The sequence below is a fragment of the Falco biarmicus genome, chromosome 5 (genome assembly GCF_023638135.1).
Source record: "Falco biarmicus isolate bFalBia1 chromosome 5, bFalBia1.pri, whole genome shotgun sequence".
Classification (NCBI taxonomy): Eukaryota; Metazoa; Chordata; class Aves; order Falconiformes; family Falconidae; genus Falco; species Falco biarmicus.
Genome location: NC_079292.1, coordinates 58,134,838 through 58,156,521, shown reverse-complemented (window position 1 = coordinate 58,156,521; position 21,684 = coordinate 58,134,838). Strand labels below are relative to the sequence as shown.

At 50.8% G+C, this 21,684-nt stretch overlaps 1 long non-coding RNA gene across 2 annotated transcripts in view; it reads right to left on the bottom strand.

Annotated features, from left to right (window-relative positions):
* LOC130150210 (uncharacterized) overlaps nucleotides 1–14,578 on the bottom strand; it is a 50,362-nt gene extending 35,784 nt beyond the window's left edge. Inside the window, exons 1-2 of one of the 2 annotated variants that reach the window (XR_008822150.1) lie at nucleotides 13,335–14,578; nucleotides 13,096–13,152 (exon numbers count right to left, since the gene is read on the bottom strand). This is a non-coding gene — a long non-coding RNA (uncharacterized LOC130150210). The remainder of the gene's footprint in view (nucleotides 1–13,095; nucleotides 13,153–13,334) is intronic. The other variant, XR_008822149.1, reaches the window with a different exon arrangement.
* Between the last annotated feature and the right edge of the window lie 7,106 nt (nucleotides 14,579–21,684).

Here is a 21,684-nt window from a genome sequence, read left to right as displayed (position 1 = left end):
GCTCTTGTCCTGTGCTTTTGGATGGCCACGGGCTTCAAGCACATACAGCCACACCTCAGTGTTAAGTCATGTGCAAGTGAAACATACATTGCAATAGCCTCATCCAGGAGCTCCCTGCCCTCCCAGACATTGCCTGCCCCAGCACCCGGCTTCCACAGCTCTTCACCAAACACCCCCCAACCCCCTTCCTAGTTCATGCAAGTACACCTTCCCCACCGTTACTCAGGCACACAGACTTTCCACTCCCCAAAGCCACCTACTCCACACCTTCCTCCCAAGTACTCCCACTCCCCACACATGGACCACACACGTTTGTGTGGCAGTACAAAAGGAGCCAGGAGAAACATGTGGGGAAGCTCCACCTGCCACCATCTCAACCCCTCCAAACTACCCCCTCTTCCTCTCTCCCTCCACCACCACCATCACCACCATTCACTTTTCAGAAGTACTTTAAAGGAGTAAAAATTTCCTCTCTCTCAGCTAAACTTCCCCATGCACCCAGGCAATTTCAGCTTGCTAGGAACGTCTGTTCCTTGGCACTATGCTCAATTGTACCTGCATGCCTCTTCCCACAAACATCCATTTTGCATTACAGGAGATGAATAATGCAGGCTGAGAGGGGACAAGTGAGAGAGTCTTTTGGACCTCGGCAGCATTTGTACAGAGCAGAGTGGAGGTGCAGTTGCCTCATTTGGTCAAAGCTAACAGATGCTGCTGAACCTGGAAAAGCCACCATGGCCTGAAGTGCTACGTGGGTTAAAATACGGTCATAAGGGCAATTTAAAGAGGCTTTTGGATTCAGGATTTCTAATAGGTGCTGAGAAGTAACACGGAGGTGTCTTGTGTGGATAGGCAAGGAGAATCTTCATCTCTGACACACTTAGCACTGAGCTAAGCAGCTGAAGAGAGCCACTAGTGGAAAAGGGACCCATCATCCTACACTGAACTCCAGACTATCTCCCCCTGTGCTTTAGGGGAATGGGACTGGCTAAACAAAGCAAAAGGGAGCGAGAAAGCAAGGCAAACAGGAGCCAAGGGGAATGTGTAAGCATGTTTACATGTGTATATTGGTGCAATGTTCACCTCGTTCATCACAAAGTGATGCATTTTGCCTCACCTTCACCTGCCAGTTTTGTGCTGGCAAGCAAGGACACCTGGAAGACACAAAAACACATGTGTCTCTCAGTGTTGCCACAAGTGAGTCCCTCTGCATAGGATAATGCTGAAAGGGGGCAACATGGACAACGTGTGTCATGTGTGCACATGAGCGTGCAGGAATGTGTGGCATCTGGTGAGCATCTGTGTGTTGCTGTTGTGTATGTCTGCTGTGGGTAGAGGACTCCCAGTATCAATGTAGGAAATGTGTATGTTACATCTGTGCATCCAAGTGCTGTACTATAGGGTGAACAGTGCATATGTGTACAAATCTGTTCTTTGCTGAAAACAACAGTGCATTTGTGAGGTGTCATAGGGAGCAATGTGTCCTCTGTGAGTTGTCTTGTTGCTTGTGTGGCAGCATTTATGCCTCTGTGTGACACCAGTGTGTTACTGCACACCTGCAGCGTGAGCATCCTTGTGAAAGCAATGCTATGAGTATAGCACAAAACTATGGTGCTGCGTGTGCCCCTGGGTGCATGCAGGTTTGCAGGGACAGGATCCCAACCTGAGTGGAACAGTCTGTCTGGCTCCTGCACTGCCTCTCCTCCTGGTCTCTGCTTTTCCTTTCTCACCTTCCCTCAGTTCCCCTCGCTACTGGCAGCAGCATACTCTGCCCTGGGAACCAACTCCCACACACCACCACACAGCAAGGGAACTCCTTTCCTTGCAGTTCCCTGGTATCTTCCCATACCAAGAGCCAGAAAGTGAAGAAAAACCTCACTGGACAACCTGAACTGGATCTATTACCATTCCATGTCCTTGTCACCCATTTCCAAACCCCAGGAACTGCACCACAAACCCACAAAATTTCACCCAAATCCACAAATCTCAACCCCAAACTACAAACCAGATTCATGGCTCACATCCATGCTGTGGACCATCTAAAGCTGACACAGCTCAGGTAAGGCAGCTCAAGGTAACAGAGTTAGGAGACAGGAGACGGCTGTCCCTATAGCCGGGGATATACAGAGGCTCCTGCAGCTACAGTGATACCTGTCTGACTTTCAGTTCCCCGGCCAGAATCACCTACAGCTGGGTTTGGTGTAAGAAACCTTTCGCACAGCTTGAAGTTAGCACAGCTAAAACTCACAGTTCTGGAGCCAAAGCAACACGACTTAGCTGCTCTGTCATTGCTCCCACATCAGAAGGCTAAACTTCAGGCCATATCCCATACGTACTGAGTAACCTTCAGGCTCAGATCCAAAGCACAGAGCCTGCCCAGTTGGAGCATCTTCTGGGGCAGTGGGACTTGAGCAAGACAAAACCCCAAAACCATTTCTTTATTTCTTTAACCAATTCTGAAGATCACTACCTTCCTCCCAGACACCCTACCCTTTCTGGGGCTGATCTAAATTACTCAACTCCCCAGACTGAAATGCAAACAACTGCCCTCCATTTCAGGCTTTGCTTTTGCCCTGTATCCTACTCCGCACCTATTCCCTCTGGAGAGCAAAACTAGCACACAGGAACCTGATGTGAAAATATGCAGTCATTCCCTGGAAGGCTTCACAGGCTCCCAGCAAGACCCAGTTTCATACAGACCAGCATCATACAGTTTTGCCTTGAAAAAGCAGCCTAACACTTGAGCTTCATCTGTTTTGCCTCAACTGCAGTACTGAATCCCTGATACCCCCAAACTTTACCCAGCCCTATACACTGAAAGCCTACCTTCTAAGCTCAATTTTGTCCCCTTTAACTTATCCCTAGGTTTCTTCTGAACAGAAACCCAGCCTTTCACCTTGTTGCTCACCAGCAAGGCAGTGCACTCTTTACACATAGAGTGTGTAAAGTGCTAGATCCCTTCCCCGACATTTTCCCCACACCGTACAACAAAACAGGCTGGGCAAATCCAGTGCTCTGATCTGCAAGGCAGCAGCAGCCACAACCCACGGTGCAGGTCTCCAGGAGCCAGGCCAGGATCGTCCCAGGATTTTTTTCCCTAGAGAGGAGCCCTGCTCATGGCTAAAGCAGTTTGGGTGACCTTTTCACTGCTGGCAATCACAACCAGGGGAAATAGCCCTTTCTGTTAATATTTAAAGGCTCACCACAAAGAGTGTGGGGCCAGCCTCAGCACCTGTTAGGGGCTCTCCCCTGTGCAGCACCACCAGCATCACTACTTCACTCACCCCAGTTCTTCCCTCTCCTCGAGGTCTTTCCCTTCAGCCCTGCACTCTTCTCTTTCCTTCTCGGCTTCACCAGCAGCTCCTGCTGATGCCTCCCCCGTGTCCTGCCCTGCAGCCTCACCAGCTTTCCTGACTCCGCTGGACATGCGGAGAGCTGGACATGCAGAGAGCGAGCCCCTGATTAGCATTCAAGCTAGATTCTCATTAGGCAGAAATTCCCCTCCAGGAGATCCATTAACAGTCCATAAGGTTAACTTAATCCAGCCAGTCTTGTGTGGTCTCTGCCCAAATTCCCTGTTACATTAACAATCTTGAGCCTTAATTAGCATGTGAGGCAGAGGTAGCATTATTAATGGAGATAATATGGAACATTAAGAATAAACAGGCCAGGCTGTCTCCCCCACCATGCATGCAAATCCTCTTCTGTTAGGAACCGGCCTGAGCTTCCCCCATGGGCAGCACATGCTGAGGGGCTGGGGTGCCCCAGGCTGAAGATGAGCCCTGGGGTGTACATTCAGATTGGTTCAGGAGGATGGTGCCAGAGAGACCCTTCATCTGTTCAGAAGAAAGGCTGCTAATGAAAAGATGATGGTATGGCAAGTTCTGCGAGGGAAATCTTTGCACTGGGGGAGGAGTGTCATGTCCCTGGTTAATCCAGCCACACCATCTTTCTGGGAGGCTTGGGAAAGCAAGGTCATGGTTGTGTGACTTTCTGTTCCCTCAACAGCTCGATGCATGGTGCCATATGTGTGCACATACACATGATGGGTGTATGCCTGTGAACACCATGTGCAAGGAGGGGGTGTCTGCCTGATGTGGAAGAGGCTGTAGTAGCCTGATGCAGCTGAGGAAGATGCTCTTCATGAATGTCCTTTCTGACCACTGAGCACACCAGTACACTGAGAACACAGTACGGGACAGAGGGGGTTCAGGTGAGGGAGGGAAGCAGTCACTTGCAGAGAACAAATGGACTGGGGCTTCTGCTTGGTGCAGATTCACTGTGTGGTGGGGAAGGGATCGGTCCCTCTTGGAACAGGACAGTCTGGTGGCTGGGTGCACAGGTGGCTGGTCAAATCAGCTTGGTCAGCCTGGTGCAGACCCTCTCCCATCCCACACAGAGCCAACCATGCCCCAGGAGGAGACACCCCAGGTGAGAGGAGGGGAGAGAGAACTGATGCCGCCAGCAGCAGCGAGGTGCTGGGGCAGCAAAGGCTGCAGCCTGGTCGGGGCTACACAGTGTGCCAGCCAGGCTGTGCGAGGAGAGCTTGTGTGTGGCCAGCTGCCCCTCTGTCACCCCGCAAGCCTGACACTTTCTTCTAAAACATACACTTGCAAAAGCATAAGACAAAACAGGGAAGGAGGGAAGCAGAAGCCAAGCCAAGGAAGCAGAGTCTAACGACAGCACCTCTGGACTGCTAATTCACACCTCTGGCAGCACCCAGCAGGCTGGGGAGGGAGTGGGAAGCTTGCCACAGGGACCTGCGACGGCAGGGAATGGTGTCCTGGCTTGCTCCTGAGGCCTGACCCATGCTGTTCCAGCTGTACATAGCTCTGTTGTGGTCAGTATGTCCCTCTAGGCTTTGCAGAGCGGCTTGTGCTGAGGCAACGATCCCTGAAGCACAGAACGACATCCCCTGTGCCTTGGCCCTAACGCACCCAGCCAGTGCTAAGTAGCCTTGCTTAGCAAAGAACAGTGCTGCAGGCTGAGACTGCTCTCTCCCAGGGCAGTGTCAGGACTCTGCTCAGCATCAGCCCAGCTGCTTTCACGTGCCCAGAGGCACCGTGGGCAGCAGGCAACAACAGAGGCCCTGAGCAGAGCCCAGCTCTCCCACTTCCCAGCACAGCAAACTCCCACTCCCCCAGGCCCACCAGCCAGCCCCTGCCAAATCCATTTGTCCAATCTTGCACTTTCTACTAATCCTGTTGAGCCATCCTTTAAGTTGCTCTGAGGCAGAGATAGAAAATACAACTGATGCTTTAAGGAGCTTCTCCTGACCTTGCTCAATTCAAGATAAAGGGCTTTGATTTAAAATATTACAGTGGGGGTCTGTCACTGATCCATTGCATGGATTAAAGGAAAACAAATATACACAGGATGCAGCTGGTGTTAGGTAAGCAGACAGGGAAGGGAAGAAAGGTTACAACCAGCATGGGGGAGGAGACAGAAGAAAGGAAAGGACAGAAGGTGAGAAGGAAGGCAGAAAAAATACTTTCTCCTTGGCCATCTCCACACTTGACTACTGGAAGAAGAGCTTTATACACACATGGTGTGATACAACACATCCCACGACCTTCCTTGGTTTGTAAGGAAGAGCGAGGCAGCTGCACTGTCCCGTGGTGTGACCAGGCTGGGAACAGGCTGCTGGAACTGAAGAACAGCTCCTTGCCCCATGAGAGGTACCCAGTGGGGAGCACAGACTGAAATCTTGAGGCGTAAATGGCTGCTACAGAGATCTTGCCACCACTGTCTCTCCTTCTGATGCTGTTCAGGCCTTTCTGCCTTCACCCCTTGACCCTTCCTTCACACCTAACATCTCCCTTCATCTCCTCCCCTTGCTGACAGTACTGTCCCTCACTGCCACTGCTGCCTGTCCTGGTCCAGCTCACATTTGATAGCATCTAAAATTTTCCATCACTTACCTCAGTCCCCTACAGCCCTTAATTCAAAGGTTACTCAGAACAGTTTTTCCCTGTAGGAAATATAACAAGGGCTACTGAAGGCACCTTCTTCTTTCCCTGTGCCCTCCAATACCACAAGGTTGTTGCACCCCACCAGGGCCTTTTTCTTCCTGGCATGAGCCTGTTTCCTCCCTCTGAACCTATTCTGTTTGAAGACCACTCACAAGATGGCTGATGTTTCTTTTTCAATAATCTTTTCTCCATCACTTTGCTGAGGGTCTCAGCTGGCCACGAAATATGTGAAAACTTTATTTTCAGCAAGAATTTTGTTGATGAATCTCTCAGTCTGCCATAGAAAAACCTAGTTCTGATCTGGGAGCTGACTCTTGGGTATCTCTTTCAAGTGGGTCAAGACATCCCTGTGCTGTGCTTAGACCTGAGAGCCTCCTCATAGGCAGCCTGTGTTCTCTTACCTTCTCCTCTACTGCCCATCACAACGGTAGAATATCCAAGCCATATTTTCCCAAGACCTTCATGTCTACAGACTGACCCACCATCAATCTGCTTATCTGAGTCAGACCTCCAATCAGATCTCAATCACCTCTGGCCTTTCAATTCCCTCACTCCCTCTGTATTGACCAGTCCCAATTCCTGCCTATGCTGACCACCACTACCCACGCTCAGAGAAGCTATCCCCACATCCTGAGGTCTGCTTCAAAGTTCCCCTTCCTATCTTTTCAAGCCTCCTAGGATCCTGCTCAGTCCTGTCTTGATGGCCAAGGGCACCCTCAACTGGTTTCAGAGGTTTTGCCCAGCTTCTTCGCCTCCTTCTACACCATATCCCTGCAGTTGACACAAAAGTCTTCACCTGTGTGTGACCTGGCACAGCTCATCTCTGCGATGTCATTTCCCACTTAGCAATGCCCCATGTCCCTCTGTCACTACAAAGCTGCACTGCTGTAGCCAGGAAAGAGGCAACTGATGGATGCAGAAAAATGAAAGGTGAAGGCTATTGGAAAAGAGACAATAGAGACCATAAAATTAGACAGGTCTATAAAACCATGGATGACACAGGAAGGGTAGAGGGGACAGGTGTTAACTGTCTCTTCCGACCCAAGAATCAAGGGTCAGGAAATTAAACCAGAAAGTAACAGATTCAAGACAAATGACAGGAGGCCTTGCATTGCATGCTGCATGTTTAGGCTGCAGAACTTCCTACTCTGAGATTTTGTGGATGCCAAAACTTTACTTCAAAAATTGGCTAGACAAATTCAGGGAAGACACAAATCCATAGAGACCTATGTAAGTATACAACAGATCTTCTAGCTCAAGGTCACTCAGCCACACGTCACATCTACAATGGGACAAATAAGCTAAGAGCGTTGAGAAGCACCCCTATGCAGCTTTCCTGTCTTTATGCTCTTCCTTCTTTCAGCCATTGTTGGAAATACTGGACTGGAAGGATCTTGGACCTGGCTCAGTAGGGTCCATCTTATATTCCTATGGCTTTCCATAGCCAGGCTGACCTAGAAGTCATGAGCAAATAGTGACTGTGAGTAACAATATCACTTCGGTGCATTAGGTCATATTGAAGACGGATGGACAAGGAAGCAAACAGAGCCCATTCCAAGAACGATTTTTTTTCCCTCTGCCCTAAAGCTAGAAGGAGGTCTGAGGTTATTTCGATCAGTCATCTCAGTATAGATCCTTGCTGGGCACAACGTCTGTGCTTGAGTGCTAGCCCCCTCGATACCTTGTTCCACACTTTTTAAGACCAAATCCTCTTTTCCTGTTGATAAACACAGAGCCCTTTCAGCAGACCATCTGTAATAGGCCCAGCCCCCTTATTTCCCTTCCATTTCCCTGACCTGTCTATCACACTATTCATGGCAGCCTCTTCACACTAATCCTTTTATTATGATCTGACTCAATTTTCCTGGCCTGTGACTGCAATGGGGAAAAAAAGGAGGGGTATTAATCCTTCTGACCTTGTTGTCCCAATTCTGGACCATCTGTGACTAGGAAGTCAGAGGAGGGAAGTCAGATCCTCCTGACCCCACATTCCCCATGCCAAGCCATCTTTGTCTGGAAAGAGGGAACCACTCACTTTGGCAGGTTCAGCCTGTAGCCTCCCAGAAAGCTGTTGTGGCAAAGCCCCTTTTCACCTACAGGCACTTCCTACAGGATTGCTTCTCCAGCCAGAGAGGATGGGGAGATGGAAGCAATAATGTCCTGCACCTCCATCAGGCTGTTTGCTCATTCACCCTGTACCACCTCTCTGCTCCCTCAGCAACAGTGTCTGCAGGTTCTCCCCAGCCGTGAGACAGGGAATCAATAAAACATGAAAGACAATCAAACGTGTCTCCCAAATTTTCCTGGCAATGCTGCATATGCAGAAGAGGTCTTGCAAATCACTCCACCTCCACCAGTGGCTGAGTCTAGCTTGTGCTCTCCACCCCTTTTCACTACCATGTGTTTCCTTGCTGTAAGCGGTTGCATCTCCATAAACCTGCCAGACTATTTCATAGCTGGTCTGATCACTCACACCAGGAAGCTTGACTGCATCCTCAGAGCCAGTCAAATGTTATTGTCTTTGCTCAGCCTCATCCCATACCTCTGACTTTGCCCATCTTTCACCACCTTAAATAATCTCCTCCTTTCTTTGGTGTTTACAGTCCCCAAATACTGGTAAATTGTTATCGTATCATCATTTAGTCAAGCTCTACATATTTAGTTCTTTTAAGTTCCCCTCTCAAATGGGTCCCTCCAGCCCTTTCATAATTTTTGTTGCTCTTCTCTGAATTCCCTCCAATTTATCACCTTCCTTCAGCTAGCGTAGCACCCAGGTTTGAGTGCCAGGTTTTCCAGACTGGTCTCACTAAAGCCTTGGAAATAACATGAATCAGGCCTCCCTTGTGCTTCAGGATTTGATGTTTCTGAGTGTACTTGAGTACACAGATGTCAGGAAAGCTAACTCAATTCATACATGTGGCACCGATACAACCCAAGACACTCAACACACAGAACCTCTCCCCAGGGAGAAGCAGCAGCAGGTTCATGAGTGGTGGGCACTCCTGAGGTGACTGCAGATGGGAAGGAATGGCCCCAGCACATCAGCTGGGTCAGCAGAGGATGGATGAGCCTCACCATCAACAGCAGGACAGACTCTTCTACTGGGTTTTGATCCTGCACCTATCTCCATGGCAACTGGTGCTATGCTGTAAGGCACCATGTAGCCACTGTGTCTACCCAAACCAGGGTTGCATGGGAAAGACTCCCAGCAAGAGGCAACATCTAGGAACCCAGCCCTTCAAGTCATTCACACCAACCTGGCTCCTAGCAGCTTGTTTCCCACCCCTTAGAATACTGTGGGAAGCATGATAACTGCCCTTCTCTCCTTCTGTACCTCAGTTGGTCAGCTGGAACTGGGTTTCCTCTTGGCTTACAACTGTTGAGCAAATGAGGCCATTTCTCCTCGGTGACAGAAAATTATTTGGTCAGTCCTCTCCATGTGGAAAGCAGTTCATCTCAGGCAATGGCTAAGGTACCCCTGAGCTCCCAGGAGACCCAAAGAACTGCTATAAGCCTTTTAAAAGGAGGTCAGGGAACGGCAAAGCAAGCCACAAAACTAACACAGGCCAGGGAGCACAGGAAAGCCAGGACACAAATGCAGCTCTATTAAAGTGAAGCTGTACTGCTGCCAGACCATCTCGCCACTGAAGCACATGCAGCAGCAGTCCCACAGCCATTGTCACCTCCAAAGTGCCAAGCTTAATTCATCTGGGACCTTAAAGACAACCTTCGCCTGGTTCACAGCTGCAGGAAACTGAGAGAAAGGGCTGGAGGTGGGTCACAGAACTTTGGTCTGCTCCCTGAGCTTTGCAGTCTCCCCTTCCAGCTCAAAAAGAGGACTTCATCTCCTCTGGCACGGGAGGTGGCTCCCGTGCATTCAGCCTGCCTCCCTTCAGTGGCTCAACTCTATGTCCTCCCTCACCCCTTTTCCCACATGGAAACACATAAGACACAGCTCTGCCCCTGCAGAACCCCAAAGAGAGCTCAAACACCCACTGCCACTCAGCATCAGGTCCCACCTGGACAAACCCCACCAGCAGAACCCACAGTCCTATCTGGGAAGCTCCAGCTTTCCCCATACCTGCTGGCAGCCTGGGATCCCTCACTGTTCAGGACAGCTCTGGGCCTCTGTGGAGGAGAAAAGCAAAAGCCCCTCTGTTCCCAGGAAAGGCAATTTTCCTGGAGCACATTTGCTTAGCACTGAAGCTGCTCCTGTCCTACTCTAGTGCCAGGGCATGGGTGAGGGCTGCAAGTGTGTTTGGGGGACGTTGCATCCCATTCCCAGAGCAGGGTGCCTCTCATCAGCTCACAAGAGCATGGGGACAGAGGTGTTCCTTCCGCGTCCTCTGCCCTTCCTTACACTAACAGAAGAAACAACTTAGCCGAGGCTGACACAGGGGACCAAGGGAAAAACCACAGTATTTGGGATGAGGGAGAGAGCAGCCGGACCTCTCTCTCTCTCAGCGAATGTGCTGATATTTTCTGACACAGCTGCTGACAGCACTGGGAGGTTACAACAGGCCCTGATGTGACCACTAGCTTTTTTCCCAGGTGAGCAGTGCTCTCTACTGCTCTTTAACAGGGTCAGGTAAGCCAGCTGCACTCTGCCTGGAGCTGCATCTGACTTCTGACATGACCCAGGTAGGAACAAACATCACAGACACCATCACAGCTATGCTTCCCTCTCTCCTGCCTTCCCCCTCTGCCTGTGATTTTTACCTTTTCTATTTTAACCGCAAGCTGCCCCCCAGCAAAAACTACACCTCCATTCGCCCCCCTTTCCCAAACGCCCTTTCTACCCTCCAAGCGGCTTCTGCTCCACAGCTTAGCTTTGCACTGGCGCAGCGGATCAGACAGCATATTCCCAAATACCCACTTTGCCTGGAGCTGGGTGAAGAGAGGGAAAGGCCACGCATCCACAGTTCTTCCCTTGGTGTCGTAGTTTTTGCCGGGGGAAGAGCAATGAAGGCAGCTTGCTTCGTACCAGCAAATCCGCATGTTTGTGGGTTGGATGCCCTGAAAGCCAACCAGTTCCCAAAGGAAAATAATGGGGTGAGGAGGATGGCAGGTGGGGAAGGGGCTGGGTGTGGGGGAAAGGTTTTTAGGCTGGGAAATCGGTGGGATTGAAGTGGCTGTTTCTCAGCCCCGGCACTGCATCGGCACCCCTCCACTCCCTGCAGCTTCCTCACTGCTGCTGGTACTGTCTGCACAGAGGGGGGAGGCAAGAGGGGGGCTGTATTTAAATATATTAATAATGCATGCTCCATGCAAATGAAGCTTCCTTTGAATATTACATTAGTGATGCTGTCAGGCTGCGCTTCCCGGGACCCAGAAGTGATGGTGTGTGTGGGAACTGGAGGGGGGGGAGGGGGGGGGGAGGGGGGGGCAGGGATGCAGGCCACCAGAAATTCCCCCATACCCTGGCACAGCCCCCTTTCTCCCCCTGCACCCCAGCTCCCCCACACCACACACACTCCCACTCCCTCCCACCTCCCAGTGCATGACAAATTCCTTGGCTCACAGCATGCAATGCAGCCAGGTTCCCCAGTCCCCTAGGCCCTCTCCAGGGACATGGACCCCCCATCTCCTCCCCACTCCCTACATAATATTTATCTCCCTCCCCCCAGTCTCAGCCATCATCTCCCAGCTCCATAGCTTGGTTTATAGCTCCCTACCTCCAGGGTGGGGAGAAAGGTTGTGCTCTCCAGCCTTTAGGGGAAAGAAGGGGGAACAGCTCCTAAGTCTGGCCTGCATATATGCACCCACTGTGTGTGCACACACTGGCCCCCAGCAGCGGATGCTTGCACGATCCCAGAGTGGGTGCCAATGGACCGTGGGCTGTGCACGGCTGCAAGAGGCACACACCCGCAGCGCACGAGCGATGCTCTCCTCCCCATCACCAGCACCTCCTTCCCTGGGTGCTTGCAAGGATGTTTGCAAGCATATTGTTTGTGCACAGCCACCCCCACCTCCGTACACATACACACATGCAATACACACACATGTGCTCACATGCATGCACACAGAGTTAGGGGGGAGCCACACCAGCAGACATATGAGACGGCATTGCAAACAGCAGCTCCCAAATGCGCTGCCTGCTGCAGCATTAGCAGATTCATGCTGCCTTTCCCCAGCCAAATCCAGGCTCTGGAATGGGAACAGCAGCAGCTGTGCACTCCTGCCTGTCCTGGGATGAGAATAGGATGCGTCTGTTCATGTCTTTCCCCCACCCCCATGCCTCCTCCTTCCCCCTCCTCTTGCTCCCATTCATTCATTCAGCTTCTCCTCCCCCCATCCTATGCCCCAAAGCAGGAGGATCCTTATGCATAAATATGTGGGCATGCTTTCTCTGGTGGAATAAATGGGCACGCAGACACCCTGCAAGCAATGCATATACACTTACGTATGCATTCAAGTAGCTGTCCTGGGCCCCTACATAAATATCCAGCCACCACCACCACATGCACACTCACACACCCGACAGACACCACGCAATGACTTTTCTGCATCCAGTCAGCCTCTCAGCACAGCAGTGTAAAAGCAGAGCAGAGATTTACTCACTCCCCTGCATCCAAACCAGGCGAATGTTCACACACCACACACACACCAGACACACACACACATCACTGTCTGCAAAGGCTCCCCGACAAAGTTTGCAAAGAGGCAGGAAGCAGGGGGCTGTGGGATGAGGCTGTCTCCTTCTCCCTCCCATAAGTACAGGCAATATACATATATGTCTGTGTATCTATAGCTCTATATACACATGCATGTATGGGGGGGGGGGGGGGGCGGAATATACATATAGCTATACCTATACACACGTATGTATACACACACAAAGACACACACATATATATACATACACATACATGTATCCCCTCCTCTTGCAAGGTCTGGATAGAAGCAGACCAGTCAAACCCAGCTGCATGCAGCAAGCCCTGGACTTATTCAGCATCCCGATCCTAAGTGAGTGCACACGCGTGCGTGCACACACACACACACACACACACAGAGTGGGGGACCTGTCTCCAAGCCTCTCTCCCTCCCATCACCCCATGTGGGCATTATCCCCCCCACCCCACCCCCCCTCCCCCGGACACTTCCTCATCTCCCTTGCACTCACCCCTTGCCTTCATCCTCAGATCAGAGACATCCACCCCCCAGGGAGTGCATGCACGGGCTGGAAGAGAAAGGCAATCCATCCATCCTGTCCTTCCCCCGCCCCGGTCCTCCCCCTCCAATCTCAGCCGCTTCTCCGAGAGGCGACAGGGATGACAACAGGGAGCCGAGGACACACGAGGCAGCTGCACAAGGACTGCACACAAAATTGTGTCACACACGTGCACACACATGCACACATACCTGCTTCTGGAGGGGCGACTGCTCCCTGTTTCCATACGGGGCATGACAGAGGCGAAGTGGAGGCACAAAAGACCCCTGTCTTCAAGCAACTTGCAGCCCTGCGGATGTGTGTGTGGGGGGGGTATCCCCCACCTTGTGTCACCGCTTGGAGCTGTGCTGTCCCCTGCCCCACAGCTGTCTCATTCCCGGCTGCACCTAGGCAGCACTCCCAGCCACGCACACACGCGAGCACGGCAGGCGGGGATGGAGCAGCAGTCCAGGCAGAGCACGCACAGCCGGAGGATTTGCTGCCTTCGCCGCATCCGCATCACTGGGGGAAGAAGGCAGAGAGGGCTGTATTGGCATTTAAAACGCGAGTGATTAATTCGCCACAGGCTCGGCTGATAGGACTCTGGGACCAGAGCCGGCACTGCTTCTCCCAGCTGGGAAGGCTGTGACAGGCGAAGGTCCCTCTCCCATGCAGCCAGCTCTGAGCTCTCCTTGCCTGCACAGCCACAGCCACCGCTCGGGTGCAGGCGGAAAGGGGTGGGCCTCCACCAGCGACATGAGCACACATGCAACAGCTGCTGGGGAACCGCACACACACACAGACACAATTTCCTTGCAACAGCTGCTGAAGAGCTACACACAACATAGAACAGCTTCCCAGGAACACACACACAAGCGAGAGCTGCTGGGGAATCACACACACACACACACAGAGGCTACAGCTTCTCAGAATCAGGACACACACATGAAAATACAGCAGCTTCTAGGAACAATATCGGTACAAGCAACAAGCAAGCCGAGCAGCTACATACACACACATATTCATGCAACAGCTATACACCTACTGACACAGGTATGTGCAACAGCTGTGGGAAACTATACCTCGATATGTGCCCCTGCGGTATTTGCTGAGAAAATTGACACATAAAAATGCAACAGGAGGTGAGGAAAACCTTTCATCCACGTATAAACACATGCATGCAGCTGCTCGGGGGAGAGTGTCTTTCACACACCTCCCCAAATCACCACACACAGAAATACAACAGCTCCTCAGAAACCACCTGCAACCACATACCCTCACATGCATAAAACAGCTTACTGGAAGACCTTCCACCTCCCTACACACAAACCCACACATGCCATCACTGATGAAGAACCTGCTCACAGGCAGAAACAATCATCCATGTGCACCAGGTGCTGGGGACCCAGCCACAGCTCAGCCCCCAAATACTGCACACAGGCAATACCCGCTAGGAAACCACCTTACCAAACACAGGCTGACTCTTAAGAAATTACTCCCCAGCCCCTTCACAGAAAGCACAAACATACAAGACACCTAGACATAAATAATCCCTGCACAGACACGCAGACCACAACTGAAGGGACATGATGCATCCCTTGCACTCACCGCAGCTGTGGAGGGACTGCCTGTCTCACTTGGACACACGCAGACATGCAACAGCTGCATAGAAACTTAGGAACATAGGACGTTGGATGGGAGCTGGCTTCCTGGGATGTGCAATCCAGTCTCCTGCTATTCCAGGCAACCACATCATATAATCTTGCTCAGAAACGTCTCAGAGGTCCATCCTAGTGCTGTGAGACTATTTGCTCCCTGCTTGGAGGCTGTTCTGGCCCCTGGCTGCTCTGGTGTTGGAAACCTGCCCCAACACCTACATTTACTCATGACCAATTCACACCCACATTTCTTGTGCCAGCTGTATCCTTCACATGGCACACACAGACATCACAAGAACAAGTGGAAATGCTCTGAAACCTCCACTTGCAGCTGAACAGACACCATCTGCACCCCTGCCTCACACAAATATACACACATACAACAGCTGGGTGAAGACATTCCCTTCAGCATAAATATCAACATGTTTGCAACAGCTTCTAGGAAAATAGATGCCTAACCCTGGCACCCACAGCACTCACATGCACACAGGTACAGACATACAAACGCGTGTAACCTCTGATGGGAAACTAACAACTTTCTTCATGCAGTCCAAGAACTGCAGAGGAATTACTCTGCCACACACACACCACTGCAAGCAACATTATTGTTAAATGTGTTATACTGTGATGTCCAGTTGAATTTAAAGAAGCTCAACTGTGGGCCCAGCTCCCCATCCTGCTAATTACTGTAGAAGTACAGAACATGACATTACCCCATCTATCTCACACCTGCAGATCTATAGGGGGGTGGTGAGCTCCTTTGATTCCTCTGCACATTTTTCCCTCTGGTGAAAGAGGAATAACCTCATGCAAATCGAAACCCAGCAAGTACGGGACCACCCCTAGCCTTCTCAGGTACACACAACAGCCTCAAGGACAGGACACCAAACTCACACGCACAGAGGGTGGTGGTGGTGGTGGGGTGTGTGTCTGCAAACAATCAGTAGCCCTACGGGAATGAGTTGCCTCCCTCAAAGTACAGGCAACAAGTGCAAAGGGCCAATCTACCAAACTAGCCCCCAGCATCACACACATCACCTAGATGGCATGAAGAAACAAGTTGATCCACCAGGTGCAAACATACAAGGTCATCAGCCCTTTTGAAAATTTATATCCTCTTTTACTCTAAACCTGCAAACCCAAGTGGGAAAAAATACACAGACACACACACAAACTCCTCAGAGAGACAGGAGGTGAGCAGCTCAGAGGACACTTCTGGATGTTCCCTGGACCATCTGTAGATGTCTGTTTCCAGTGGATTAAATGTCAAAGCTACTCACTCCACCTGGGATGAGAAAGAAGATACAGGTTCTAGTTTCCTTGTCTTTATCACTTTGGGGGCTTATGACCATGGGGGTTTTCCTCCAAGCTCTTTTGAAGCTAAAAGCTAAAGGAACAGAGACTTGCTTCCATCTTTCTCTACCTCCTCCAAGAACAGACACTATCTAATCTTGGGTGTTGTTGAAGTAGGAGAAAAGGTTTCCAACTCCAAATTAATGCAGGATCTGCTCCTGCTTGAGTTCCTCCAGGATCATCTTGCAGTCTGTTCAGGAGGAATCTCCCAGAGGCTATCCGGCTGGCACAGATCATTCTGGACTCAAAAGTGCTGGGGCAGGATCCTTGTGCTGTCAGGGCCTGTGGGGATCAAACGGTGCTTGCTCATACTCCCACTGACCCAGGAACAATACTTCAATCCAGCAGAACAGAACTGCCCTGAGAGACAAACAGAAGCAAGCCCCGCATCCCCAGGGAGGTGGGACATTTGGGTCCTCGATCTGATCCAAAGCCAGGCCCCCAATGCTTATTCATCCCATTGTAGATAATAATCAGTCCAGAGGGTACAGAAGCTCACCTCCATGTTTATTTTTCAGAGGCTCTGACCTTGTCAATAGCCCTGGAAAGACTCTGTTTTTTGTTACTTCACAAGTTTAAAAAAAAACAAAACCACAACACTTCACCAAGGAAAAAAAACTCCTAAGGACGTCATAGATACTTTTAGTCAGCTGCAGAGGCACCTCATTCTCTATGTCCAGCACTACATAAGAAGAATCACCTTCTAATTCATCTGTTCCGATGTCCCTGGGACCACCACCCTCCAGCCAGGCCTCACCTCTCTGCCCTTTTAACAGGGATGGAAACAGCCCTGAGAACCACCTTGGGTTATGTACACCTTCCTGCTCAGCTGCTGCCCTGTTGGGCTGCTGCATCCTCTAAGACTGGAGATGCTGTTAGGGGTGAACAAGGGAGCTGACCTTATTAGAGCAATTCCCTAGTATTATTCCAACATATGTCAGGGAGCTGTTAAGTCCCAGGTAGCCCAGGATCTGGAAGTCACTAAGGTGATGATAAAACTGATTTTTTAACTGTGCTCAGGGTGGGGAACACTGGAGGTAATGTTCAACGTGGACAGTACCTCTAGGGAGTAGGGACTGGGAGTGCATTACGCCCCTCTCCCCCATCACCTGGCCCTTGTGCCTTTTGCCCGCACAAGGAGGGAAGTCAGGCAGAGACGGCAGCCACACAGTCTGCCTGCGCTGCCTTCGGTGTGTGCTGCCAGGGAAGGGAGTCTCACTGGGAGCGTTTCCAGCTCGCAGAGACGGCAGATCAGCCCTTCTCCCTCTCTGCCTCTTCCCCTGCCCATCTGCCTGTCTCTCCCAGGGGTACAACCGGGTCCCACGGCTGGGGAAAACGGGCCCCAGGAGAAAGCTGGGCTCTGCCCTCGCTGCAGTCAGAATCTCTCCACTGATCTATACTGCGGTGAGCAGTGACAGATTGATTTTACAGCTCTGCTTGGAGCCGGCCGCTGGCCCTGGACTGTGGATGAATCAGCTTTCTCTGGGCCTTGGCTTTTATTTCATTATTTTACTGCAACCTCCCTCACAGGCAGCTAAAGAGAGAGCAAGAGGCAGAAAGATTAAGTTGGCAGATTTCCTTCCCTGCCCGTGTGCTCCCAGCCTCCCAGCTTGGCTTTGGGACTCCAGGAGGAGGGAGGGAAGGGATTGTTTTCCAGGGACTGACAGCTGTCAGGAATAAAGACATGAGGCTCTTTCTACACGGGTAGCTGCACATTGCAAAGGCTGTGGGAGACAGCGAGTACTGCGTAAGCACTACGTAGCATGAATGGTTCCCGCACTGCTGTGCTGATGCCTTGCTCTTTGCCGAATGGAGAGGGGCCAGTTTTTCATTACAAGGAGCAGCATGTTCAGAAATAGCATCCCATGAGCGCATTGGACATTAACCTGCTTACAATCTCCAGGGTGGAAGTGCTTCTAGGTTCTACCCTAACAGCTGTGGACCTAGAGGAGGGGGCAAGTACTCTGCTGTCTCCATCAGGCTGAGAGGTTTCTGAGCATGCCATAGCTAGGATGTTTTCTTGGATGTACCTCCAGTCATGGAATTTACCTTCTTCCCCCTCCTGGCTGTGGATATTATAGACATCGCCCAGGGAGAGCCAGGCCATGTCCTGACGCTGTTGGTTATTGTGCCATCAAGAACAGCAACAGTGAACTTAAGCAAGGAAGGAGCAGCAAAATCAAAGGGCAGAAAGGTGCTGGGTTTTCCAGCCCTGGTCTGGAACTACAATGGGACAGTTCAAGCCCCCAAAGGCCCCATTAGCAAAAGGCAGTCTAGAGCAACTGGTGTCCAGATTGTCTGAGCAGAGAATGGAGGGAACAACCCAAAGTGCAACAAATATGTTCCTCTTCACAACCCCAGCACCTCAGGAGGGAACGGGAGCAAATCTCTCCTCTGTCATACTGACTGCTGAAAAATCCCTTTTTCAGAGCTGAAGATCTACTCAGAGGGTCCCTCACCTGTGCTGGCACCTGCCCTGCAAGAGGAGGAATAGCCAAAGGAACCCATCACCATTTTGGTTTGCTCCAGCCTTCTTCCCATGCACTCACTTCTCAAGAGGGGCTTCACATCACCATGGGTGGTACCTTCATCGCAACGGGTTCAGGATGCCTTGGAGCTCTTTCCTGCCTTGTCACAGAGTTCTCCAGCAATATAGATTGCCTGGACAAGGAGGGTTCTTCAGAGGAAAAATGCTGGAGTTACTGAAGATGGACAGCTAGGACATTATGTCAGTGGGTCCCTCAAGCTCACACATATCCTTTCTCTCTCCACCTGCCCCTGAGCAAAGATCAGAGAGAGGCCAGAATGGCTCAAACCATCAGAAGGCAAGGGCCTTTTGATCTGTAAAGATCAAGGGGTGGGAGGGGAAGGAAGATGGGAAAAGCAGGAGAGAGAAGTTTCCCAGAGGTCTGTCCCAGCAAGAGGCAGGGAGGCAGCAAAATCCATCTCATCCACTTTGTGTAATCTCTTAATCTCTTGGGTTTTAATCTTTAGCATCAGGAATGAGACACATCATTAAGAGTATAAGAAATCCCAGTTGGAAGAGAGATGGGGATGGTGAAGGAGGCAAAAATGTTTCTTTTTTCTAGGCCTTCTGCCTTGTTCCCTTTCTCTGTGTCTCTCCCCGCCTTCCTTTTTCCTCTCTGCTTACAAGCAGTAATATAGGTAATGACCTGACAGACAGAAACACCCAGAGGGCCTCAGCACCTGGAGAAAGGGTAGTACCATGACCTCTGTGCAATGCAGGTCGAGCCCTCCCATGGTGACAGGCAGTGGTGGCACAGAGGCACGAGGCTCAGTGTCCCAACTCATATTGAAAGGCTCTTTCATAGCCAGAAATGAACAGCAAACATTGCCAGGGAGGTTTCTTCTTGTCAGAGACAGGGTGACTAGAAGAAACCACCCCACCCCTCATCAGGACAGGAGAGACAAGATTTTGGAGGGCAAGGGAGGATCTGGTGGCACTGACTGCGTCCTGCCCCATGGTCTCAGGCTGGGCGCTCCACGTCTCAGCTTCCCCCATCTGTCCAATCCTGTGGATAATAATCCTCACCTCAGAGGGTGATTGTGAGAGGTTAATGAATTAACATTTGTAAAAGCTTTAGATAAAGGGCTAAGGATTATTTCTGTTGTTATGCATGGAAACAGCTCCTAACCAGCATTTCCCACCTCCTCCCTCCTGCAAGCCTGGGGGATCATCTGACACAGATACTGCCACACAGGAGCTCCCCCAGAGATGGAATTACTGGGAGAGTAAGAGAGAGGGCTGCAGGCTGCCAGAGGCATTATCGGGGGAAGGCAAACTGGGGGCATTACCATCAACCAGCAACCCATGCTGGGCTGTGAGGCCGAGACCCTCCGCACTCTTTCTCTGACCACTGAGAGTGACGGATCCATCCCACTCCCATCAAAGTTCAGCAGAAAACAGCTGCTGATTTCTGACCATGGCAAGCCAGCCCCTCCTCCTGCCCTTTCAAGGCTATCGACTGACCTGAGATAGTAGTACAAGATATATTTGCTTTAAGGAAAGCTTAATCCCAGAACGAAACTTCTGTGTGCTGACTTGGGGCAAGATTCAGAAACAACCCAGACAGATGTTCCTTTCACAGGCATAGGAAGAGGGTAGCTGGGACCAGATTTTGGTGTCTTAAATCTTGTGCAAAATGTTTTTCAGGCTGGGGATGGGAACTAATCCAAAGCAGGAGTCTTAACGTTATACATCTCTCCCTTACACACAAGCATAACCTCAAGAGAGAAAAGCCCTCCCTAACTCACCTACTATAAATACACCAAAGCACTTAAAATGGCTACATTAAAAGAGAGCTGGTAATTTGATAGTGGTCTCCACTTAATTAGATTAGGCTCTTCTTAAACACAAGGACTGCAAGCAGCTAATTCTCCTTTCCTTTTCAGTATTACCCTGTCAGCTGCCATGCTGATCTGACAATTTAGTCCTATTCCATGCTTGGTCCTCATGGGATGCTGACAGGGAAACCCTGGGGGACCAAGAGCTGTTGTCAGGCAGTGACCCAGCAGAGCATTTAAACATGTGCCCTAACCCTGCACTCAAGTGCCCACTTGATGGAGCAGGGGCAGTGTTCCCACAGTCAGGGTGAAGCTTCAGACCCTGCCCTGCAGCCAGGGTCCAGGGGATGCAGCTGGGATGAGCCTTCTGCTGAGACAACAGCTCTTATTCACTGGTCAGGCAATGGTCTTCCTGGCATTCCTTGCCATGTTCACATGCCTTTTGCCTTTGCTTCCTAAAACATGTGTACCATGGCAAGAAAAAACGTGAACTGGAGTATAGTAATGAGTATGAATGTCACAAAGGGACAGAGATTGACCAATTTTTGGCCAAGGCAACTGGCTGAGCACCTTTACAGAACTGCATGTGAATGCACATTTTCATGATATCCCATACTGATGAAGAGGGAATGGATGTGTTAAGGGCAAATCATGTCATCGCTGATGACTGGAGATGAAATCATGGTGCTCACACATGTTCGGGGGTGTGAGACCACCAGCCCTGCCATGGACCATGCCTGTGCAACGCAGTGCAGAGTTCCAGACTCCAGAGCAGAGTGGCTGCGCCAGTACACTGCCCTGCCTGGGCTGCTTAGCATTGCTGAAAACAAACAGTGCTGTGCACAGCTCGGTGACAAAGTTTTTCAATCACATCTGGGGTAAAAATCAGCCCCTCTGCATTGCAATGTGTGGGATTTTGCACTTGATCTAGGCAAATAGCAAACAGCACAGTTAGTGTCCCCTGCAATGAGAGACCAGAGGACAGTGCTACCTTGGTCTTCCCCTCAGGAGACTAGAGCAGATGTTAACAAACCATACACATAGCCAGGAGCTTTTTTAAAATATCTTGTTCTCCTGATTTCTCATTTGGAGGGAAATAAGCAACCTGTTTGTAGGTTACTGGGGTAGCTGGCAGAGTCTGTACCCTGAACATCATTGATAAGATGACAGAAAGTCACCTGGAAGGGAGAGATGAAGCTGTTCTGGTCTTAGGGCACAGGATGGACCTGGTCAATTCTCCAAAGCC